Genomic DNA, 26,504 nt, shown 5'->3' on the forward strand with positions numbered 1-26,504 from the left:
AACCCATCACAGAGATTAGTTTGCTTTTCAAAGACTTGTGTTCTTCCACATTAAGGGAAGAAAACCTACTCCAGATGGATCAGAACATTCGTGTAACTTCTAGTAAGATGGAAAAGATATTTTCATGTGGGTTTTTTGATGTGATGGAACACCTTCCAATCCACCTTGTACACGAGGAAGGACTTGGAAGGACTGTTCAATGCAGATGGATATATTCCTTTGAGAGGTAATATTATAAGTTTGATGTAATTTTCTGTTTTATTTGAATGTTCTTGGCTAACTTGAAATTATGTAGGACAATTAGCAAATGCAAACAATTTTTTAAGCAGATGAATAGGATTGAAGGATCTATATGCGAAGCTTATCTTGCAAAGGAAACTACTCATTTTTGTTCTTATTATTTTGAGAGTAATGTGCCATGTGCTAGGAATAGGTCCAATAGGCACACGGTCGAATGTGTGAATGATCAATTATATCCGCCTATGTAACGACTTGACCGGTCGTTTTGAGATTTTGCACTTTGATCGCCAGATTTTGGGCATGACTAGCCCCGTGTGATGTATTATGACTTGTGTAAATCATTGGTTTGGGTTTTCAGAGGAAATCATAACGAATTTGGAAGAACAATTCTCAGTTTGTAGCTTGACATTAGAAAGGTTTGACCAAGATTTGACTTGCTTGTATATAATCTCGGATCGGAATTTTTATCATTTGGTTAGCTCCGTTGGGTGATTTGAGACTTAGGAGTATGATCGGAATGCATTTTGGAAGTCCGTGGAAGGTTTAGGCTTGAATTGGCAAAAATGAGATTTTGATATAGGGGTCGGAATGCAATTCCGAGAGTTACAGTAGCTTTGTTGTGTCATTTGGGATGTGTGTGCAAAATTTCAGGTCATCGGACATGGTTTGGTCGGGTTTTTGATCAAAAGCATATGTCGGAAGATTTTAGAAGCTTCGACTTGAATTCGATGAGATTTGGTAAATTTGATGTTGGTTGAGGTGTTTTGAAAATTGGAACAAGTTTGAATAAGGTATTGGGTAATATTTGTGCTTTTGGTTGAGGTCCCGGGGGCCTCGGGATGATTTCGGGTGGTTATCGGAGAAATTGGAATTTATTTGCAGCTTCAGATTTGCTGCTTCTGGCATTTTTGCATCTGCGATTTGTGGACCGCAGATGCGGCGCCACAGATGCGGGTGATTTATCACAGAAGCGAAAAAGAGTCAGATGGGCAGAGATTGCAGAAGTGGTGGGTGACCGCATCTGCAATGTCGCAGATGCGGGATTTTAGTCTCAGAAGTGGCTTTGGTCCATTTAAGTGATTCTGCAGAAGCAGAGGTTTAGACCGTAAATGCAGTACCGCAAAAGCATATATTTGACCGCAGATGCGGAAAGGGCTGGTCAGAGCATATATGTGATTTAATTTCGCGAGTTTGGGTTATTCCACCATTTTTGACTTCGACCTTGGAGCTTTTGGGGCGATTCTGAAGGGAGATTTCAAGAGAACTTCGTTAAGGTAAGAATTTTGGACCTAAAACACATTTCTATAGTAGTATTTCATGGATTAAGACTGAATTAAAGGAATTAAAGGGCTAAAATTGAAGAACTAGAGCTTGAGAAATTGGACTTTTGATATGGGAGTTGGAGGACCATTTTGGGGTCAGATTTAAGAACTTTTGATATGTATGAACTCGTGGGGAGATAAGGAATCCATTGATGTGAATTTTTTTGATTTTCGAGAAGCGGACCCGGGGCTTGGGTTTTGCTAATTTCGGGATTTGTGCCTTTTATTGATTGTTTTCGCTTGGGCTTCGTTCCCTTCGTATATTTTGATGTTCTCGTACTGATTTTGGATAGATTCAACACGTGTGGAGGCCGCATTGAGGGGTAAAGGCATCGCGTGCTAGAGATTTAGCAGTTTGAGGTGAGTAATGATTGTAAATGATGCTCTGAGGGTTTGAAACCCCAGATTTCACATCGTAATGCTATATTTTGGTGAGACACACGCTTGATGACGAGCATGGGATCGTGTACTATTGGGGATTGTGACTCGGTTCGTCCTGATTGATGATTTTACTGCGTATTTGACTGAAAACCATTTGCTATCATCATTATTTGGGCTGAATGCCATACTTGGGCCTAGTGCCAACTATTTGAACCCTTCGGGAATTTTTGTTGGTATTTTCTCACTATTTTGACTTTATACTTGAACTCAGTCATGCATTTTTCCACTATTTTCAAAACTCAGCCAAGTTTATTTTGCTTTAACACTTGAAATGATACTTCAAATAATATTTTGGGTTGAGCATCATGTTTTACTATTGCCTGAATGGCTTATGTGATTTTGACTGAGTAAGGCCGAGGGCATGTATGGTGAGGATACTTTTGGATCGGGCTGCACTCCGCAGCGTTGAAATACTGATTTGATTATGAGGTCGAGGTCTTGAGATATGTACGCCACGAGGTGGCTTGTTGATATTGATATGAGGTCGAGGGCATGTTTATGATGCCACGAGGTGGCTTGATATTGCGCTTGGGCCATAAGGGGCCCCTCCCAGAGTTTGTACACCCCCAGTGAGACCGGGTACCCATTTTTGATGTGAGATATAGCCCGAGGGGCTAGTATTGTTATGAGATATTGCTCGAGGGGCGGATTTGTTGACATTGTGCCCAAGGGGCAAACCTTATGTGCTTATCCTTCTTATTTGTCTGTCATGTACCTGTTTAATTGTGTATTTGTGCCCGAGGGGCGGATTTCTGTGCTTATCTGCACTAATTGTTTTGCATTCATTTACGCAACTGTTGAAAAAGTCATTTTCAAAGAAGTCTAAACTGAGCTAAGATGTTTAAAGAAATTTTACAGCTTCATTACTTTTTTACTGGTTTCTGAACTGCTTCTGTACATCATGTTGATGCACATTTCATGATTTCTTACCATTCAGACTTTAGTTATGATTATTACTCATTGAGTTGGAGTACTCACTTTACTCCCTGCACCTTGTGTGCAGATTCAGGTATTTATACACCTGGTAGCGGGTTTTGGCTGGTCGGAGGCAGAGTCATCGGAGTTTAGCAAGGTGGCTGCCGGCGTTCGCAACACTGCTTCTCTCTCTCTTCATTCATTAGTCTTTATTTGTACATTTCAGACTTTGAGTTGTATTTACACCCTAGTAGATGCTCGTGACTTGTGACACCCCAGTTTGGGCTGTGTCAGGTTGGATTGTTCCGCATTATTACTGATATTTCCGCTATTCAGTATTATTAAATCATGTTTTGACTATTTTTGTGTTGATTAACTGCTTAAAAAGATGATATGGGTTAAACTGGCTGGCTTTGTCTTCACTAGAGGTGCCATCACTACCGGGATTGGGGTTAGGGTCGTGACAACCTATGTCCATATTCAATCAACCAGGCCGATGTTCTAAGGATGTTAGAAAGAGAAGTTTGAGTGATATGGAGTACAAGTCAGCTACACTTCATGCGTTGCTAAATTATCCCGAAGTTGTACCATTTCTCAAGTAAGTATTGATTTAGTAGTTATCAAAATATAAAATTTATTGTGATTACATCTCAATGCAACTACTAAAAATATTTGATGTATCACAGTCACTTCGTGGGTCAATTTGGCCATGATACTATATATACGACATTTGATACGTGGTTCAAACAATTTGTAAGTTTATCCTTAAAATATTCTAACACTATGTAGGTAAATAATGTTTGGAAGTTATGCTAACTTATAAATATTTTAACAATATGTAGGTAAATGATCCAAATAATGGTGTAAATCAATTTTTGAAAGATATATCTTGGGGACCTGGGCTTGAGGTCACAACAATATCTAAGTACGTTGTGAATGGTTATAAGTTTCATACAGAGGATTGCTCTAAAAAATAAAAATAGCAACAACTATGGGGTGTGGGTTCAAGGTGGTAATGACAACCAAGTTGGAGATATTGATTATTATGGTGTGCTCAAAGAAATAATAGAACTAGAATATACAGGTGGGCCATTTAAGAAATTGACACTCTTTAGATGTAAGTGGTTTGACCCAAATCCAACACGAGGTACAAGAGTACACAATCAATACAACATAATTGAGGTTAATCATACGAGGGAGTATGATCGCTATGATCCTTTCATAATTGCACATAATGTTAGGCAAGTATATTATGCTCCTTATCCATTGCGGCGGAATAAGTCTTATTGGTGGGTTGTAATCAAAACTAAGCCTGTAGGTAGGGTGGAAGTCGAGAATGTGTTAGATGTTGTATATCAAAATGATAGCTCCAGTGTTCACCAAATAGTGGACGACTTTTAGAAAATGATTTGGAACATCCTTAACACATATTGGAAGAAGTTGATATAAATGAAGTAAGAATTATAGAAAACAAGGAAGAAGAATAAACTGATAAAGCTCAAACTAGTGAGGAAGAAGAATTCTCTGACGAGGAACAATACGTCGATGAGCTTTAAAAAGTTGGTTTCTTTAATAACTCACGTTTATAGCTTGTTTCTTTATATGTTTCAATCTAAATATGTATTATATTATGCAAATGATAGGCAAGGGTCGAGGTAACAATGACCCTACTGGTTCTCGGGGTCGAGAAAAGGCTAGGAAACCAAAGAGGAGGGCAGAAGATAATACTCAATCTTTTCCACCCTCTTCAGAGATGCCTATGCCTATGTCTTTGACTCCATCCCAGGGCTATTCTGAGCTGCCACAGTATCACGAGCCCTACACCTTCGTGCAGACTCTAGGTCTTTCGTCACAGGGCCATAGGACTATACATCCGACATACAGACCACCTGCCTTACGACCACATGGATCGTAGCCATCTGCATCGCATGATTGAATCGATCCATGTCACATCCACATGGATCACAGCCGTTAGTGTCGTAGCCACTCGGGTCACAACAATCAGTATCACAGCCACTTGTGGTCCATCCAGCTATGTCGCAGTCACAGGGATCGCAACCATCTTCATCAAGGACTCCATCTATTTCAGGCCTTTGCCTGCGGGATACTAGCTCTGACCCCCCCTACACCTTCCACACATGCCTCTGATATACATGCTTCGAACGGTGATGCTGATGATGACGATAAGGTGCATTATGATCAATATGGAAGGATCATCATAGTCCCTGAGGGTGATGGGTAAGAGTTATTTGTTATTTTTTACGTTTATTGTTTTGTACAATTTTTACTAAGATATTAATGTATTTTTTATTAAATTGCAGGTTCATCCTGAGTAATATTACTACGAGGATAATCACCAAAGCAACCAGAAAGCTTTATGATAGCCCTTATGCGACTTGGAGTGAATTCTCATTCTCGCTGAATGACCAAATTTTCAATCAAATTAAGGTATAAATGTTCTTTTAAGTAGTATAATTATTTATATTTATGATATTTCCATATAATATTTAACTTTTGAAATACAGAGTAAGTGTGTATGGGAACACCGCTATAGCGCAGAAGTGGCTGTAATTTTTCATCTCAAAGCTCGCAAGCGGTTGTCGCATAGTTTCACCAAAGCTAGAAAGTTGAGCTAGAAGCCTGACTGGTTGCTTCAGAATTTATGGGAGGATTTAAAAAGGCAATGACTTACCACAAAGTTCTTAGAGAAGAGCGAAAAAGGAAAGAAAGCTTGCGCATTTGAGAAGGGAGGATCCTTGCACACTAGAGATGCGATCAGCCTAGGGATAATAACAAGAAGAATAGTACATAATTGTTTAATTTATTTTAATTTTCAAAGTATATCTATTCTGTTTATTAACAAAAATTTATGAGTTTTCAGGAAAAGAAGTTGGGGCATCCGATGAACAAAGATGAGCTATTCAAGGAGACTCATATTGTAAAGAGGAAGAAAGAGATAGATCAAGAAAGGTGGGTCGAGGGCCGAGCCTCAACTGTACATGTAAGTTTTCACTTTTCATTAAGTATTTTGATTTAATTTATATAAATTTTAAAATACTAATTCAATGTAATTTTTTTATAGGGTCGCTTCACACCTGAAGTGGAGGAATTCATACGCAGTCAGCCACCTAATGAGTCGGGCGAGCCAATCCAACCTTCGAACGAGGATGCTGAAAGAATGTGGACGGAGGCTGTTGGCGATCCAATAAGGGGGAAGGTATACGGGCTTCATACTAAGAAATTCTATCGCTATAAGTGTAGAATGCAAGGAATAGGGAATTCCTCGCAAGCCGAGCAACTTGATGGGGAGAGCCTCTCCACTATGCGGTAGACTGTGACAAAGCTCACATCTGAGCTAGAAGCGGCCAAGGAAAGAGAAAAGCTTAGAGATGCTCAGTACATTGGCATGCAAGCTCAGTGCTAGGGCATGCAAGAGCAGCTCAAATCTCTCCTAGCTTATGGAGGTTTTCCGATTCCCCGGTCTCGTGAGTCATCGCCAGAGGCTCGACTTCCCCGTGCTCATTCCTCCCATCCTTCCCATGCTTGTTCCTCCCGTCCTTCCCGTGATCGTTCTTCCTGTCCTCGACAAGTAGACCCTTCTGGATATCGTCTTGGTGATGAAAGTTCATTAGACGGTGACGATAATGATGTACAAAACATTCCTTGACTTTTATACACTTTGAACTAGACAAATAGAACCAATTTTCGAATGGGCTTGTAATAAGAGTTAACTTAGTTTGGTTAGCTTAATGTGTTAGTTCTATTGAACTTTATACTTTGTTGGTTTTAATGTTGTTGTTAATGTTGTTGTTGTGTTGTTTTTGCTGTTGTTGTGTTGTTGTTGGTATTGTTGTTGTTATTGCTTGTAATAGGGAATTTGGTATGCTGGGAGGTGGTGTAGCTGCCAAAATAGGCAGTTTCTGCCAAATTTATACCCAGAAAAGCGACCAACTTTGGTCGCTTGTTGGTTGCTTTTCTATTTAAAAAATATTTTCTGGGCAATAGCGACCAAGGTTGGTCGCTAATAAACCTAGATTTCTTAAAAAGCGACCAACCTTGGTCGCTATTCTATTAAAAAAAATAATTTCTGGAAAATAGCGACCAATTTTGGTCGTTTATGTTTAAAAAATAATTAAATTCTTGAAATTAGCGACCTATTTTGGTTGCTTATGTTTAAAAAAAAATAAAAAAAAAGCAACCAACTTTGGTCGCTATTTTTCAGATTTTAAAATATAACATTTGGTTTACAAACCAAAGTTGGTCGCTATATTTTGATAAATAATAAATAAATAAAAATGTAATTTAAATATAGAGACCAACTTTGGTCGCTAAATTTATATTATTAAAATATTAAAGCTACCAAAGTTGGTCAGTATATTGTTTACCCGGAATATTTGGTCCTTTTACCTTAGAGACCAAAGTTGGCCGCTAATTAGAGACCAACTTTGGTCCCTAATGTAAAGGGACAAGCAAAATAGCGACCAACCCTGTTTGGACGCATTTTGACCTGTAAGCGACCAAAATGTGGTCGCTTTTTTACAGATTTCTAGTAGTGAAGGACCTCGACCCTAACATATAAATACTTCCTAAACGAGTTGAAGAAGGGTTAGACATTATTTAGAGGCAAAAATACATTGTGGAACAAGTTGGGAGGGGAAATCATAGAGTTCTTCATCCTTTCATCTTTTCTTTGTAATTTGTTTATGCATAATATTTGGAAAAACAAATTGTTATTACGAGCACGAGTGGCTAAAAACTCTAATTCTAGGGTTGTGGTTGACATGATTATTAATTACATCTTTGTTAATTTGGATTATCATCTTCTGGTTTTTTCTTTAATTCCAGTTTTAACTTGTGAATTGTTGTAGCTACCGATTCACCCTGTTTCTATGATATGTTTGGAAAAGTTGTATTTAGATTAGAGTAGAATTAAAGAGAGCTTGTTTCTGAACCCGTGGCTCGGTGAATAATTTTGCGGTTAGGATGGGAATATACCTAACGGCCTCGCTTAGTTGAATATCGTATTATATTCGCTCGTGATAGACTCAGTACCATAGGAATATTTGATTGATATATTATGGATAAATGAATAATATTGTGGAAACATGCTATTTATATAAATGATTTGATCAACTAGGATTGATAAGATAATTATTGATAAGTGTAATTATTGAACTTATTAGGATTAATAACGGACCATAACCCTTTAATATTCATCTCATCTGAGTAAAATCTAACAACATGCTTCTGTGTTCTTGTTAATTTAGTTGATGTAATGACCCGACCGGTCGTTTCATGTGTTACCGCTCTGTTCTCCCCATTTCTGCTTCTTATTACATTTTTCAGCTGTATTATGTGTTATCGGGTTGGTTGGCTCGGGTTCAGAAAGGCTTTGGTAAGGTTTGAGACACTTAGTCTCTTTTGAGTAAGCTTAGGTTGGAAAAGCCAATCGGATGTTGACTTGTATGAAAAAGGGCTCGGATGTGAATTTCGATGGTTCGGATAGCTTCCGGAGATGATTTGGGAACTTAAGAGTGTCATTGGAACATGTTTTGGAGGTCTATAGTAGGTATAAGCTTGAATTAGCGAAATTGGTATTTTGGCGTTTTCCGGTTGATAGGTAAGATTTTGATATAGGGGTCGGAATGGAATTCCAGGATTTTCAGTAGGTCTGTTGTGTCATTTGGGATATGTACACGAAATTTCAAGTCATTCGGACGTGGTTTGGTAGACTTTTTGATCAAAAACGTAATTCGGAAGATTTTTGAAACCTTAGGCTTGAATCCGATGTGTTTGGTTGATTCGATATTGTTTGGGGTGTTTTGAAGATTGGTATAAGTTTGGATGGTGGTATATGATTTGTTTGTGCTTTTGGTTGAGGTCCCGGGGGCCTCGGGGTGATTTCGGATTGTTGATGAAAATTTAGGAGTTGGGAGTTTGCAGCTGAAGTTTTAGGACTGCTGTCATAACCGCATCTGCGGTTGGAAGGCCGCATGTGCTACCCCCGTAGATGCGGAAGCAAGCCGCGAAAGCTGCCAAGGAGGGTATCAGCTGAAACCGCATAAGCGGCTAAGGAAGCGCACCTGCGGTAGTGCAGGTGCGAGGATGTGATCGCAGATACGGGACTTGGACTTTAAGTGAAAACCGCAGATGCGGTGACTTGGACCGGAGAAGCGGTAGCGTAGAAGCGGGATTTGGACTGCAGGTGCGAAAATCCTGGGCCAGAAAGTATAAAAGGTTTCCTTCAGGATTTTTGAGTTATTTTTCACCATTTTCATGCGGGTTTGAGCTTGAGGGAGCTATTTGAAGAGAGATTTCAAAGGGATTTCATAGAGGTAAGGTTTTTGGACCCTAAACTCGTTTCTATGGTGTTATTTCACTGATTTGACTTGAAATTAATGGGAATTAAAGGTTAAAAATTAGGAATTAGGGCTTGATATTGGAAACCTTTTGTGTAAGGGTTTGAGGGGTCATTTGTAGTCGGATTTTGGTACTTTTGATATGTATGAACTCGTGGGGAGATAAGGAGTTGATTGATATAAATTTTATCAAATTCTGAGACATGGGCCGGGGGGTCGGGTTTGGTTAATTTCGGGAATTGCGTTGTATTTTGATTACTTTCGAGTGGGCTTTGTTCCCTTACCATATTTTAATGGTTATGTACTGATTTTGGTTAGATTTGTAGCATTCTGAGGCCGATTCGAGAAGCAAAGGCATCGCGGGCTAGATTTTGGACCGGATAAAGGTGAGTAATGATTGTAAATGTTGTCCTGAGGGTATAAAACCTCGGATTTCACATCGTTGTGCTATTTCGAGGTGATGCACATGCTAGATGACAAGAGTGGGGTCGTGCACTATTGGGGATTATGACCTAGTCTGTCCGAATAACTGTTTAACTGCGTATTTGATTGAAAACTATTTGCTATCATCATGTTTTGGGCTGAATGCCATATTTGGGCCTCGTGCCAACTGTTTTGGACACTTAGGGAATTTTTACTACTATTACTCACTATTTTGACTTTATACTTGTACTCATTCATGCTGTATTTTACTATTTTTATAACTCGGCCATGTTTACTCTATTTTGACATCTTAAATGATATTTTGAGCTGAGCATCATATGTTACTGTACCCGAGTGACTTTTAGAGATTTTTGACTGAGTGGGGTCGAGGGCCTATGTTGTGAGGTTATTATGGGATTGGGTTGCGCGCCTCAACAGTGTTGTACTGATTTATGATTATGAGGTCGAGGGCCTGAGTTGTTATGCCACGAGATGGCTTGATATTGCGCTTGGGCCGTATGGGCCCCTCCTAGAGTCTGTACACCTCTAGTGAGTGCGGGTACCCAGTTTGTGATGTGATATAGCCCGAGGGGCTGATGTTGTCCCATGTTATTGCCTGAGGGGCTAATACGAGTGATTGTGAGATAGCCCGAGGGGCTAATCTGTTGGTCTTTTTCCTGAGGGGCTAATTTATGTGTTTATCTTTTCTCACTGCTTTTTATTCACCCGTTTTAAATGTTAAAAGATGTTTTGAAGAAGCGTATACTGAACCAAGGTGTTTTGTACAAGTTTTCACTATTTTATTGCATTGTATTGGTTTTATACTGCCTCTTTGTAGCATTTTGCTTTGGTTTACTTGTTTTCTTATCTCTCAGCTATTTTTAATTTTTATTACTCACTGATTTGGTGTACTCATATTACTTCCTGCACCCTGTGTGCAAATTCGGGAGCCTCGGTCCTGCTAGCGATGGCTGATTGCTTCCAGCGGGCTATTTGGAGTTCACTAGGTAGCTGCTCGGCGTTCGCAGCCCAGTGTTTCTCCCTCTTATCTTTATTTTCCCCTTGTACTAGATTCTGTAATAGACTGTGTAGTCCTTATTTCCATACTGTTAGACTTATGATAGAGGCTCATGACTGGTGACTCCCCGATGTCGGGCTGTGTTTATTTCTGTGTTTGTTCTGTTACACTTATTTTTGGGATTTATCACCTGTTAATGACTTAAGTTGTGTATTTTAACTGTTTAAAATGCGTTGAGAGTTGTGTTGGCTGGCCTTGTTTTACGATAGGCCATCATGACCGGGTCTGGATTTAGGGTCGTGACAAGTTGGTATTAGAGCCAGGTTCATATATTGTGTATTGTGATGCTTTGAGAGTTGGTATTGGGTGTGTTTTGATGCAGGAGGGTAGAGTTATTGCTTATGCTTCACGTCAGTTGAAGCCCCATGAGAAGAACTACCTTGTTCATGATTTGGAGTTGGTTGCCATTGTTCACGCATTGAAAATATGGAGGCATTATTTGTATGGTGTGTCTTGTGAGGTGTTTACTGATTATCGTAGCATCCAGTACTTGTTCAAATAGAAGGATCTCAATTTGAGGCAGTGGAGATGGTTGGAGTTGCTAAAGGATTATGATATTACTATTTTGTACCATCCGGGGAAGGCCAATGTGGTGGTCGATGCTTTGATCCAGGGGGTGAGTATAGGGAGCTTGGCATATATTCCAATTGGGAAGAGACCTCTTGCAGTTGATGTTCAGGCCTTGGCCAATCGGTTTGTAAGGTTGGATATTTTAGAGCCCAGTCGGATATGGGCTTGTGTGATTTCTCGGTCTTCCTTATTTGATCGCATCAGAGAGCGCCAATATGATGATCCTCATTTTCTTGTCCTTAAGGATAAAGTTTAGCACAATGATGCCAGAGATGTGACTATTGGTAATGATGGGATGTTGAGGATGCAGGGCCAGATATGTGTGCCCAATGTAGATGGGCTTCGCGAGTTGATTTTGGAGGAGGCCCATAGGTCACAGTATTCCATTAATCTGGGTGCCGCGAAGATGTATCAGGATCTGAGACAACATTATTGGTGGAAGAGAATGAAGAAGGACATTATGGGATTTGTAGCTCGATGTCTCAATTGTCAGCAGGTAAATTATCAGCATCAGAGACCGGGCGGCTTGCTTCAGCAGATGGATATTCCAGAATGGAAGCGGATCACCATGGACTTTGTAGTTGGGATCCCACGGACTTTGAAGAAGTTTGATGTTATTTGGGTGATTGTGGATCGGCTGACCAAGTTTGCGCACTTCATTCTTGTGTGTACTACCTATTCTTCAGAGCGGTTGGCAGAGATCTATATCCAGAAGATTGTTCGTTTGCATGGTGTCCCAAATTCCATCATTTCTGATAGGGGCACTCAATTTACTTCACAGTTTTGGAGGTTTGTGCAGCGAGAGTTGGGTACTTAGGTTGAGTTGAGCACAACGTTTCACCCTCAGACGGACGGGCAGTCCGAGCGCACTATTCAGATATTTGAGGACATGTTGTGCGGTTGTGTCATTTATTTTGGAGGGTCATGGGATCAGTTTCTAACGCTCGCAGAGTTTGATTATTACAACAGTTACCAGTCGAGTATTCAGATGGCTCCATATGAGGCTTTGTATGAGAGACGGTGTAGATCTCCAGTTGGTTGGTTTGAGCCGGGTGAGGCTAGACTATTGGGTACAAACTTAGTGCATGATGCTTTAGACAAGGTAAAGGTAATTCAAGAGAGGCTTCGTACAACGCAGTCGAGACAAAAGTGTTATGCTAACAGGAAGGTTCGAGATGTGTCCTACATGGTTGGTGAGAAGGTTTTGTTGAAGGTTTCACCCATGAAGGGTGTTATGAGATTTGGGAAGAAGGGTAAATTGAGTCCTCGGTTCATTGGGCTATTTGAGGTGCTTCAGAGGATTCGGGAGGTGGAACAATCAACTTTCCGGCTATATTGAGGTCCAATCCTTTCATCTTCTATTCTTTTTATTCAAGCTCAATGTTAATTGTTTGTTTGGTAATATGGTGTCGTTGTTGGCATAATTGTTCTCTGTAGTTTGGAATTTGCTCGCTTAGTTGTGGGCTCGTGTTTACTCGAATTGGTTATAGATGAACATGATTTTGTCACAGTATAGAAATTGAGTTGCTATTCCTCAACTGAACTACATCAAATTAGATTAAAGGGGCTTGGGTGCTAAAGTTTATGAAATTGAGCTTTTAATTGTCTACCGCTTTGTTACTTGCCTATATTCGCTAGTAGCATGTTTTAGGCCGTTAATATTCATAAGCATCCGTAGTTCGCTTTAGTCGCGCTATAATAAATCATTATAGCTACGGGTACGGTTCCCGTGATGTAGTTGTGATACTTAATTTCAAAATAGCTGTAAATATGAATATCCGTAGTTCACTTAGTTGAATGCATTTCCTTTAATAAAATTGAGGTGTGCCATACAATCACTCTCGTAGTTTGCATTAGGCGTGCTAATTAAATAGTTGTCATAGCTAGGGGTACGGTTCCCGTGACATAGTTATGAAACTTAATTTCTAAAATTCGGGGGTACATTTATGTGACCCGATCACAATTTAATCTTGTTAATAAAATAAACATGTTGTGGATCGTGGGTACGGCTCCCATGACAGGATTTGCAACATGTAATCAAATAATTATTTGTATAACAATTGGATTATTAAAAGCGTTTTAAAAGGCATAAAATGCACATAGGTTTCAAAGATGTTTTAAAGTCAAATAAATAGGCCAATAATAATAGTTGAGCGACCATGCTAAAACCACGGAACCTGGAAATGCCTAACACCTTCTCTCGGGTTAACAGAATTCCTTACCCGGATTTCTGTGTTCGCTGACTATAAAACAGAGTTAACCTTTTCTCGATTCAAGATTTAAACCGGTTACTTGGGACACCATAAATTATCCCAAGTGGCTACTCTGATTCTTAAATAAATAATCTCATTTCGATTGTCACTTAAATTGGAAAAAACTCCCTATATCCCCTTCATGGGTAGGAAAAAGGAGGTGTGACAGCTCTGGTGACTCTGCTAGGGAGAAGAACCCAGAACTTATGGTTCAGGGTTCAAGAATTCGAGCTTAGAATAAATGTTATATTTGGCTTTTATTTATTATCTGGTTTTATTACATGTTTTTGCCTAATGTGGTAAATGTTGTTTTTTACCGCTTTGATACTATTTGAACTGTATATAAACTGCTACGAAACCCTTCTCTTCTCATCTTCGGGGATGTGCACGCTGGCGTGACTCCTCTTCTGTTAGTGTTATACCTTAAATTAGGAAGAGGCTTGGACAAGTTACAAAGCCGGATGGCCTTTTGGTTCCCGGTACGTAGCCCCCCTTCGGCTCGAGTTGTCCGCTCGGGTACACAAGTCTAGAACAACATACCCAGGTTTTGAACTTATAATAACTCAGCCTCATGCCAGATCCTTAGTAGGAATGTTTGTTTGCATCACGTGCATCTGACTTTGGAGACTCAACACAGGGGTTGGGTCCGTCTAGGACAGGTGTGCCCAAAAAATAAAAGACCATCCTGATGCATCCTATGTGCTACATGTTGCAATTTTCAAGGGTAAAAGGGTCATTTGGCAGACCAATGATAGCTGAAGGCAAATGAAAAAATAAAAAAAGGAAAAAAAAGTGGGTGAAGTGTGAAAATAAAGCAAGTAGGGCCCAATTATGTTTTCTGTCATATGTTTGTTAAGAAGAAAAAACATGAAGAATTCAAAAAAAAAGATTTTGTACTTTTTCATCATTTTCCGAAAATCAAAAAAATAATCAAAAAAGGGGAAAAGAAAATCCAAAAAACATATTTTCTCTAAATTAGTTCTTTTTTAATTCTCGTCCGTATCCAATATGCCCGAACTACGCTTACCTGATTCTCGTCTTTCGGGGCGTGATACGTAGTCAACCCACATAGGGTCCTATTTTCCTAGTGAATCTTAGGTTCTTGGCTTTGTCGGGTCTTAGCCAAATTTTGCACTTCTAGCCACCTTTTGGTCACATAAGTCATTTTGCAAAAATAGCCTCAATCATGTCTTGCATGCGTCCAATAGGGAGTGTTATTGCCTCAACTAGTGTTGGATTGGGTTTTTTTTCATAGAGGTGTAGATCCACTTATCGGAGTTAGAGCATGACAGACACCCCGTGACCATCCAGTCAGGATCGCTCATTCAGGAGTTGCTTAAGGAGATTTGATTTTTTTTTATGTTTTGAGTCTGTTCTTCATTTTAGGTCGTCTTTTACTTTCTAGTTTTGTATAGTAATGTCGAGTCTTTTGTTATTGTACTTTCTACTTTATATTTGAAAAAAAGTGTGCTGTAACTCAAAAATCCAAAAAAAAGAGGTTCCGCGTTTTATATTTCTGTTAGAAGTTTCCTTTAGAATATTAATTCTTTTAATGTGGTTTTCCTTTAGGAAATTAATTTCTAGAACTCAAAATAAAAATTGTTGTTATATTTCCTTTTAGTACATTAAGACTAAAAATTCAAAAAAAAAGAATTTTCTTTTAGTACCTCTTTAAAAGTTTTCTTTAAGATTTTAGTTCCAAAAATCCAAAAAGATTTTATTTTGAGGTTCTTCTTTGGGAAATTAACAAAAAAAAAAATTCTTTTTGTTTCTACTAGAATTTTAGGATATTGTACATAGAAGAAAAAAAATGTACTTTATCTTTGGTTTATTTTCAGAGTTTCTCCCTTAGGTAATCAAATTAAAATCCAAAAATATTTTTTTTATCTTTTTCATTTCATGGTTCGAAATCTTTCTTTCAAGATATCAAACAAAAATTCAAAATATTTTTCTTTGGTTCATCCTTTAGGTTTCCTTTCTAAAAAAAAGAATCAAAAAAATATTTTTCTCTTCTAATGGTTTTTCCTTAATAATTTCTCATTAGAGTATTCATTAAGGTAAAAAAAAAGAAAAGAAAATGAGAACGTTAGTTTGTTTACTTTATTCCTGATCTTCCTGAATTGTTCAAAGATCTGATTCATGTGGCGTCATGATACGTAGACAACCTACATAGGGTTCGATCGAATTATTTTTCTTTTTATTAAAAAATAAAAGAAAAAAGGAAGAAAAAAAAGGAAAAAGAGGTAAAATTATGGGATGTGAGAAATGAAAGGAAAGAAAAGAGCGATATCTGGAAAAAAAAGGAAGGAAAATGAGCAAGCCAAGAAGTACTAGAAAAGAAAAGAAAGGAGAAGATTGAAATGAACAAAATTGGGATGATGCCAAGTGACCTTGTGACCCTTGAAGTCATTCTAGAATCGTTAATTGTTTCTAGGTGCATTGCACGCAATATGATATTTTTAGCTGTTAAATGTCCTAACGCTAACAAGATGTCCCCATTTTGTTCCTTTTGTTATCTTCATTGGGCAGATTAAGGGTGGTTGGTTTGTGGTTTTTAAGTAACTCATTCATACAACACAAGGTCAAAGAGCAAGGTAGTCATGGCTAGCAAAGACTTAGACACAAGGGTTATTGATCCGTCTAAGGGAATTGTTGAGTCAGAATCTAAGTTGAAAGAAGAGGTCTTAAGGTTGAAAGGACAGATGGCCGAAATATACCAAGCCTGGATTAGTAGGCATAAGTGCGCGTCCTCCACCATCAGTTCCCACTAACTACACTGAAAGCCTTGTCACCATTCCGCCACTGTCACAAGTCCAGGATATCTCCTCACAACCTTTTCACACTCCACCCCTCAGAACCACCTCATACCCCGCTCCTTTGACCACTCATGTTTTTGCAGCTCATCCACCTGCTACCTTTCCTCTATCCTCTGGCGAGACTGTGTTCAAAATTCCCGAGGCACAACACTATGCTCCAGAACCAATTTTCAAGGTCTCGGGGCCATACTCTTACGCTCCGCATTTTGAGCCTCCCGGTGAGACTGCAAAGCTTGCTAAGACAGTGGAGTAAGATGAGATATCCAGAAAGCTAAAAGGGTTTAAGATGCCAAAGTTTAATTTGTATGATGTGCGTAGAGATCCAATAGCCCATCTAAAGGATTATTGCAGTAGAATGAGAAGTGTTAGTGGGAAAAATGAGTTGCTGATGGCAAATTTCAGTGAGAGCCTCACTGGGGCAACTTTGGAATGGCATACTCGTCAAGATATGGGTAAGTGGCATACATGGAATGACATGGCTCAAGATTTTGTGCGACACTTTCAGTACAATATAGACATTGTCCCAGACCCCTCCCCCTATCTCAGATGGAAAAGAAACCCAAGGAAAGTTGTAGGGAATTTTGGCTCAGATGGAACGGACAAGTTGCTCGGGACAGTCCTCCCGTTGATAGAAAAGATGTTGCTGAGTCCCACCAACGACAAGATCACGTGGTAGTGTCCGTTTGGGTTTTAGGAAAACACAGTGGACTTTGGACAAGGCTTTCTTAAAGAATCATTATGTGGACAACATAACTGACTCATCTAGGTTTGACCATGATGCATGCACAATTAAACAGAGTAAGGTTTCTATAGGGTTTTAGACTGGTACCATTGAGCGGACAACTCAAGAGGGAAAGGTGAGAAACTGTCGACTACACCGTTGATCGACTGGTTTTACCGCAAATATGCCTTTGCCAGATTTAGGGGGTGATAATATCGGAAGAGCGCAACCACTCATTATAAGCGTTGCTATGGTATTTTTTTTGGCACAAGTAGAATATGATATTGAAAACATGTTTATGTAATAACTAAAGCAGGTTGTCATGTATTTGCACGTTGAGAAAGCCGTAAATACAAGAGTTCTTCATAATTTAAAGCAGTAATAAAAGAAAGCAATTGTCACACCTCCTTTTTGTGCGCCCGGCCCCGAAGGGTTAAATGCACGAGGGAGTTTTTCCAATTTAAGTGACAATATTCGAAATGGGATTATTTATTTTATTCAGAGTCGCCACTTGGGAAAGGTTTGGCTTTTGGTGTCCCAAGTCACCGGTTTATCTTGAATCCCAAATCGAGGAAATTTTTGACTTTTCCAAATGAAGTCTGCGAACCAAAAATTCTAAGTAAGGAATTCTGTTGACCCGAGGGAAGGTGTTAGGCACCCTCGAATCCCGTGGTTCTAGCATGGTCGCTTAAATTGTTATAATGACTAAATATCTGATTTAAATACATGTTGTGACTTATGTGCTTTTATTAAGTTTAAAACCGCTTTTATTATTATCATTTATTTTTATAGAATTGCAACGTCGTGAAAATGCATCTCGAACCACGTCACAATCAATGCACCCGTAGTTGTTAACACATTTCGACTCCATTGAGATTTGAATTTTGGGTCACATAAATGCGCACCCGAATTTAAGAATGTAATTTAATTAAACCGCGCCTAAAGAGTCTAACACGTTATTTTCTTTGGAGAAGGCGGGGAAATTCACTAGACAGCCCATCCCAAATTCTAAATATTTATTATGATTAATTTTTGAGGGCCTCGCAATGTGTATCTTTATCTGCACGAGGCTCATCTCATTATTTTTTAAAGGGATATCCTAAAGTGGCTACATTTCTATTATGTTTGTCTCTAAAAAAAATAGAAAGGAAAAGGTACGTGCTAATTCAATTGCATGCTTTTTAGCCAAATCCGGATTTTCTGTTAATCATCTGATTAGTTGTCTACAAGATGAAGAATGTCATACCTCGTGGAACCTGCTTTTAATTTGGTAAAAATTACATACAAGCTGATGAAACGCTACACTTACATCTAAACATTTCTTGAATTGAATTTAACTAAACTTATTTAGGCTAGATTAAGGGCATTGACTACTAGGCATTGTTACTAATGGGGATTCGAACGTGATCCTATATACTGCCTAACGGGACCCGATAAAAGAACTAAAATAAAATAGAACAGCATTGTATAAAGTTGAAGTATTCTATCCTATGCATATCATTATAACTAAAAAGGAATCTGGCCAGTCACTATGTCAATTATCCGTGCATTCTGTGTACTGTACAATTACATACCTCGTACCTACAAACAAACTATAAACTAAAACACAAGAGACTAAAACTCAGTTAAGTATCAATTAACTATCCTTTCATGCTATTGAGTTACAAACCAATCAATTATACGAGCCCATCAATATACCATGAGTATTACAACAAATACTTAAACTACTTCAACATCTTTCATTTCATGCTTTCAAACTGTTTCAGTTACACCAATATGGGACTCGAAATGTGTACCTGGAATGTTGAAGATGCAGAGGAGAAGAAGAGTGAGATAGGGAAAATCAGCAGCAGTAGGAAACAAAGTAACAGCAGCAGACAAAGTAGCAGCAGCAAACAAAACAACACAACAGAACAGGCTTGAGTGCAAGAATGCAACTATAGACGATAGAAAAGATAGCCAAATGACAGCAGCACACAGTGGAGTAGAATCAGAACTCCAGGCAGACCAAAACCAGTAATAAACCAATGAAAACACTCAACCAATAAACTCAATTGGAACTTCAAAGAATCAGAATTGATTGAAAAGGCTGAAAACAAATGAAGCCCAAACAACAGTAGGAAGGAACAATTTCTGATTTTCTGTGTGTTTTTCTCTCTTGTGTATGTGTCTGTATATGTGCTCTCTCAAAAATCAGTCTAAAATCTGTCTTCCCTCCTTGTTCTGTCTCCTCCCTTTTTTATGAATGAAAGTTCCCCTCTTTTATATCCTAACATCAGGCTATTCACAGCCTGTTAAAACACATCAGAAACCCCCCCCCCCACCCATGTGATCTGTTGTCTTTCCAACTCAACAAAAATAAAATAAAACTCTTCCCATAACATTCCCTGACAGTCCTCTTATCATTTTATTAAACTAAAAAGCAAACATGGGCAGCAAGAATATAATCTGACAGCATATGCTGTCAAACTATTTTAATCTAAACAAGGGCCTTTATGCACATGTTGTGCACAAGTGCACATGCCACCAATTCAGACTGCAGTTACAGACCAAATCCTTAAATTTCTGATTCAAATACAACAATTATAAGTAGTTATACTCAATTCCTAATTTGATTTAAGTAGGACTTCAGCAGAAAAACCAATCAAATTATTATCATTCAAAGCTTTGAACTTATTGACGATATGTATCGACTCGACTATACTAATGGTAACACATACAGTCGAAGCCAATGATCAGAAATCTAACAGTATCAACAAGGGGTTCAGATTGCACTGTCAAAAAAAATTACCTTGGGAACTAATTAATCGAACAATTTCAAATTCAACTGACTATACAGGTTATACACACACACACACATTATCAGTGAATGAAGAAGGACTTGACCAAATGCAAAGGTCCGGGCAAGGTGGACAGGACAACAGTCGACCAACAATTCAGAAATAAAATCAACTAACATTTTGGGGCAATAAAAAAACATTTAATTACAACAAAATTCATTAACTGATAAAAGAAAGCAAAAATACCTGAAATCTTGAAAAATCAGCAAACCCTAGCTCGGATTTGAATCGATCTTTCTTAAGGTTGAGTGGACTTTAATCGAAGTGTTCTCAACTGAGAACACTTCGATTAAGGTCCATTAGACCCTAATCGTTTGTCTCAAACGGACACGGACCAAGCTCAGGGCTTCTAGGGTTCCTAAAGGGCAGATTTGGGATTTGTGATTCCCTGGTTAGATTCGGACCAAACCAAACATGGTTTGGTCACGAGGGAGGTCCGAGGACTGTCTGGTGTGAAGCTGGGGTAAATCGGCATAAGTCGAGGTTCGACTCGAATCTTCAAATGAAGATTCGAGAAGGTGGGAGGGGATTCGAGCTAAGTGGTTGGTGGATTTGGGTTCAGGATGGTGAGGTGCATCTTTGGTGTTAAGGTGGGGGTCACCGGCGTCCATGCCGCCGAGATTAATGGTGAAAGGAAAGGGGGCGGCTAGGGTTCCGTGGGTTTGGGTCTGTGCTGAGGACGACCTAAGGCAGGGGGGGTTTGGCTTAGGCGCGGGGTAAAGGGGGAAGGGATTATATATGGGGTGAGTAGTTGGATGTTGGCCGTTGGATTGCTGATGATCAATGGCTGTGATCTATCTACTAAAGGGAAACGGTGTCGTTTCAAGTGCACGGGGTTGGGTTGGACCAAGGTTGAACGGGTCGGATCTATACGTGGGTACTGGGGATGTGATCTTGGCCGTTGATTATTCTGAGATCAACGGCCCAGATCAGACCAGATCAGAACTACGTCGTTTGGACGCTCCTGAGATCAGCTAGTCTGGACCGGGGCAATCACGCGTTTTGGGTTCGATTTTGGGCCTCAGATTTTAAATGGGAACAGGCCCAAACTTGACTTCAGGCCAATTTTGCACTCTTTTTCTTTTCTTTTTCATTTTAAAACAAAACCTAATTAAACAAAATTAAACCCCATTAATTAAACACTTAATACAATTATTTACACACGTATCAAAAATATTAAAAATAGGTAAAATCACCAAGGCGACAAATAGGACAAAACATGCATATTTCGTGATTTTCCTTTTAATAACCGGACTATGGTTCAACTACACATGACACACACATTTTTCATATTTTATTTTTGATAAAAAAAATGGACAAAAATCAAAAATAACTAACGAAATGCCACGTAAAAATCCAAAAAAAATTGTACAGCAAGACCAATTGCTATTATTTTTGTTTCTTTTGGAGTTATTGTCGCGCAAAACAAAAATCACGTGCTCACAGCTGCCCCTCTTTGTTCGGAAACACGAAGGGTTTTCGTGCAAAGATAAAGTGAGCGGATATGAGCGATTTTTGCCTATCGGAAAACTCCGTGTGAAGCACTTTTTTTTGAAAGATTTGACCGAATCTTTGCTTCAAAGACTTCCTACATATCCTGGGCTAAACAGGAATCAGGTCAATGTAGTTCGGGAAACTTTGGGTAGCTGGGACTACCATGGGACAGCAATGCTTGCCGTTACTGCTGTTGCCGCTGCTGTTGCTGCTTACTGACTCCCTTATTACAAGCAAAGGAAAATTGAAACTGAACTAACTACGTATGCATGCCAACCGCTAGTTACAAGATTCCTATCTATGATTCTTTTGCGACTTGATCCTGGGTCTTAGCTGATTCTGCTTGTAGACTTTGATCTGAATCTTGATGCTTGCAAGTTGTAGGTGCCTGTTCATTTCCGATACAAGGTAAAACGGGGTTGGTAGAATTCGGGACCTTGATCAAACCTTTGAACGATCTGCCCCTCGCCTTTCCGAATATCTCGGCACATCTTCTTTTTGTCTTTTTCTTCTTTGATTCTGAGTTGGGACTCATCTCGTGGGTCATTTCGATCCGTGTGGCTCGAGGTCAGACCTGCGAGGAAAAACAAACGAACGAAATTTTCTGCCCCAGTTCTACTAGGAAAATTTCGTGAATTAGTTGCCAGGAAGTTTATAGAGTTGATGAAAGGATTGAACTACAAAATGCAACTCCGGAATTGGATCCCTAATATTGCCATAAGTTAAAAATGCTCAGTTCAGGGTTGGAGCCCTAATGCTGGCTGACAGAGAAATGCTCAGTTAAGGGTTGGAGTCCTAATGCTGGCGGAATGGAAATAGTTCAGTTCAGGATTGGAGCCCTAATGCTGACTAGCTGGGGAGAAGTTCAGTTTAGAGTTGAAACCCTAATGCTGACTAAAAGGGAAAAAGTTCAGTTTAGGGTTTTAAAACCCTAATGCTAATTAGAAGGAAAAATTCAATTTAGGGTTTTAAAACCCTAATGCTGACTAAAGGAAAGAGTTCAGTTTAGGGTTTAAAACTCTAATGCTGACTAATGGAAAGAGTTTAGTTTAGAGTTTAAAACCCTAATGCTGACTAAAGGAAAAAGAGTTCAGGTTAGGGTTTAAAACCCTAATGCTGACTAAAGGAAAAAGAGTTCACTTTAGGGTTTAAAACCCTAATGCTGACTAAAGAAAAAGTTCAGTTTAGGGTTTAAAACCCTAATGCTGAAAAAGACAAGAGTTCAGTTTAGGGTTTAAAACCCTAATGCTGACTAAATGGAAAAAGTTCAATTTAGGGTTTAAAACCCTAATGCTGACTGAAGGAAATAATTCAGTTTAGGGTTTAAAACCCTAAGGCTGACTAAAGGAAAAGTTCAGTTTAGGGTTTAAAACCCTAATGCTGACTAAATGAAAGAGTTCAGTTTAGGGTTTAAAACCCTAATGCTGACTAAAGGAAAAGTTCAGTTTAGTGTTTAAAACCCTAATGCTGACTAAAACGGAAAATGTTCAGTTTAGGGTTTAAAACCCTAATGCTGATTAAAGGGAAGAGTTCAGTTTAGGGTTTAAAACCATAATGCTGACTAAAGGAAAAAGTTCAGTTTAGGGTTTAAAACCCTAATGCTGACTAAAACGGAAAAAGTTCAGTTTAAGGTTTAAAACCCTAATGTTGACTAAAGGGAAGAGTTCAGTTTAGGGTTTAAAACCCTAATGCTGACTAAAGAAAAAAGAGTTCAGTTTAGGGTTTAAAACCCTAAGGCTGACTAAAGGAAAAAGAGTTCAGGTTAGGGTTTAAAACCCTAATGCTGACTAAATGAAAAAAGTTCAGTTTAGGGTTTAAAACCCTAATGCTGACTGAAGGAAAGAGTTCAGTTTAGGGTTTAAAACCCTAATGCTGACTAAAGAAAAAAGTTCAGTTTAGGGTTTAAAACCCTAATGTTGACTGAATGGAAAAAGTTCAGTTCAGGGTTTAAAACCCTAATGCTGATTGAAGAAAAGAGTTCAGTTTAGAGTTTAAAACCCTAATGCTGACTAAGGAAAGAGTTCAATTTAGGGTTTAAAACCCTAATGTTGACTAAAGGAAAGAGTTCAGTTTAGGGTTTAAACCCTAATGCTGACTGAATGGAAAAAGTTCAGTTCAGGGTTTAAAACCCTAATGCTGACTGAAGAAAAGAGTTCAGTTTAGGGTTTTAAAACCCTAATGCTAACTAAGGAAAGAGTTCAGTTTAGGGTTTAAAACACTAATGCTTACTAAAGGAAAGAGTTCAGTTTAGGGTTGAAAACCCTAATGCTGACTAAAGGAAAAGTTCAGTTTAGGGTTTAAAACCCTAATGCTGACTAAAACGGAAAAAGTTCAGTTTAGGGTTTAAAACCCTAATGTTGACTAAAGGGAAGAGTTCAGTTTAGGGTTTAAAACCCTAATGCTGACTAAAGGAAAAAGATCAGTTTAGGTTTTAAAACCCTAATGCTGACTAAAACGGAAAAAGTTCAGTTTAGGGTTTAAAACTCTAATGTTGACTAAAGGGAAGAGTTCAGTTTAGGGTTTAAAACCCTAATGCTGACTAAAGGAAAAAGTTTAGTTTAGGGTTTAAAATTCTAATGCTGACTAAAGGAAAAAGTTCAGTTTAGGGTTTAAAACCCTAATGCTGACTAAAACGGAAAAAGTTCAGTTTAGGGTTTAAAACCCTAATGCTGACTAAAGGGAAGAGTTCAGTTTAGGGTTTAAAACCCTAATGCTGACTAAAGAAAAAAGTTCAGTTTTGGGTTTAAAACCCTAATGCTGACTAAAGGAAAAAGAGTTCAGTTTAGGGTTTAAAACCCTAATGCTGACTAAAGAAAATGTTCAGCTTAGAGTTTAAAACCCTAATGCTGACTGGCTGGGGACAAAGTTCGAGGATACTAACTGACCTCTTTTTTTGAATTTTCTTGTTTTAGTAGAAGATAAAAGGGAATCTCATGGATACTTACCTTTCGAGTGAATTCCTTATTGCCAAACTGTTTCTTGTACTCATGTACCTTCTTCTTTGGGTGACACCTGCTTCTTGCACGGTTGTCTTGGATTATACCTATTTCAACTTTCTCAAACAAAAAACAATTGTTAGTTCGGAAATGGCGGTTGGTTCGGTGACCTTGATTGTTCCAATTGCTTTGTTGCGTTCTTATTTCTTTTGAGAAGTCCTGCCATTGATTGGATTCAAATGGCGAAACCCTTTTGGACTGCTCAATCTTGTATTTCCAAATTCTGTGATCCTTTGCCTTGTAAGGCTCCCCTTTTTTTGTAACGGGGATTTTATTGGGGATAACCTGTGGGGATTTGTACAAGGCGGATTTGCTGGAGATTTGTTGTAAAGCGGATTTGCCGGGATTTGTTGGGAAAGCTCGCCGGGGAATTTTTACAAAGGGAGGCTCTGTGGGGATTTGTACAAAGGGAAGTTCTGTGGAGTTTCTGTACAAAGGGAAGTTCTGTGGGGATTTGTAAAAGGCGGACTTGCTGGGGAAATATTTCTTTTTTTTACTTTAGATGTAGTCGAACATCATGATTCATTAGGTTTGGACAAACGTGCCAACGAAACGGGGCATTTCCCTTGCGAAATGGAATTCCGTGAAACCAAACCTGCCACCTGTCCTTTCCGGTATATCTGGAAACTTAAGGTAAAAAATGAAAGGGATTTGAGGAAAAACAAAGAAAAGAGAAAGCAAACTTCAGAAAAGAAGTGTCCCTTTCGGGACGAAAAAGACTTATCTAAGGAAGACAATGCTGACTTTAAATGGACATGACATGCTCTTTGGACTGGACGCCTGACCTTCCAATGAACTTGCATTTACTCCCGAACCAAAATGATTTGTGTTTCAAAACTAGTGGAACTTTGCCGAGACCTCCTTGGGTAGAGTCGCTCTTTCTGCCAACAGCGCCCTTTGCGGGTTTTCGCTAGCTGACCTCTCTCATTTCTCTCCTTGCTGTTGCTTGATAGCACTCTTTACGAGTTTTTTACTACACAAGCTCTCATTTTGGTTTCTCTACTCCCGTTGCCTCGCGGTGCCCGGAGGTTTCCACCAACGAGACTCTCTCATTTTATTTCTCTCAATTTATAGTGTATCGGTCTCTATCCGTGACGCTTTTGTTTTCCCGTTACCTTTGGCGATTGATCTGAAAGGCTTGCACTTGGCAAAGAGAAATAGATGATACTACGACTTCTAAACCGCTTGACGTGCCCCGGTTTCAATTTCAGGGTAAATGGGATTTTATTGTTGGTGTGACTGAACCTCAGGGAGAGGCTACCTACGTATCCTTTCGGAATCAAGTCAAACGTAGTTCAGGCCTCACTCAATGTTTTGTTTTGTTTGTTTTTGTTTTTTTTTTCTTTTTTTTTTGTAACCGGCTCAAAAGCTTGTAGAGAGAGTTGATAGTGGGAATAAAACTTTCAGCATTTCAAATGTGTTAGGACCGCTGAAGTGTCATTCAGACATAGTATCTCTTGACTGCATCTGCATTTACTGCTGTTTCGGGGTCATTTCCTTCGATATCACCTAGATACAATGCTCCTCTCGGCAATACCTTCCTTATGATGTATGGGCCTTTCCAATTTGGAGCAAATTTCCCTTTTGCTTCCTGGTGATGTGGCAGAATACGCCTCAGTACCAGCTGACCTACTTCGAAATTCCTGGGTCAGACTTTCTTGTTGTAAGCACGGGCCATTCTTCGTTGGTACAACTGTCCGTGACAAACCGCGGCCATTCGCTTCTCATCGATCAAAGTCAATTGTTCTAATCGAGTCTTGACCCACTCGCTGTCTTCGATTTCTGCTTCGACAATGGTTCGAAGCGAAGGAATTTCTACCTCTGCCGGTATTACAGCCTCGGTCCCATAAACCAAAAGATAAGGAGTTGCTCCTACTAATGTGCGTACCGTAGTGCGATGCCCTAACAATGCAAATGGTAACTGCTCATGCCACTGTCGGGAACTTTGGATCGTTTTCCTCAAAATCTTCTTGATGTTTTTGTTTGCTGCTTCCACAGCGCCGTTGGCCTTTGGCCGATAAGGAGTAGAATTCCTAT

The sequence above is a fragment of the Nicotiana sylvestris genome, chromosome 2, assembly GCF_000393655.2.
Source record: "Nicotiana sylvestris chromosome 2, ASM39365v2, whole genome shotgun sequence".
NCBI classification, from domain to species: Eukaryota; Viridiplantae; Streptophyta; class Magnoliopsida; order Solanales; family Solanaceae; genus Nicotiana; species Nicotiana sylvestris.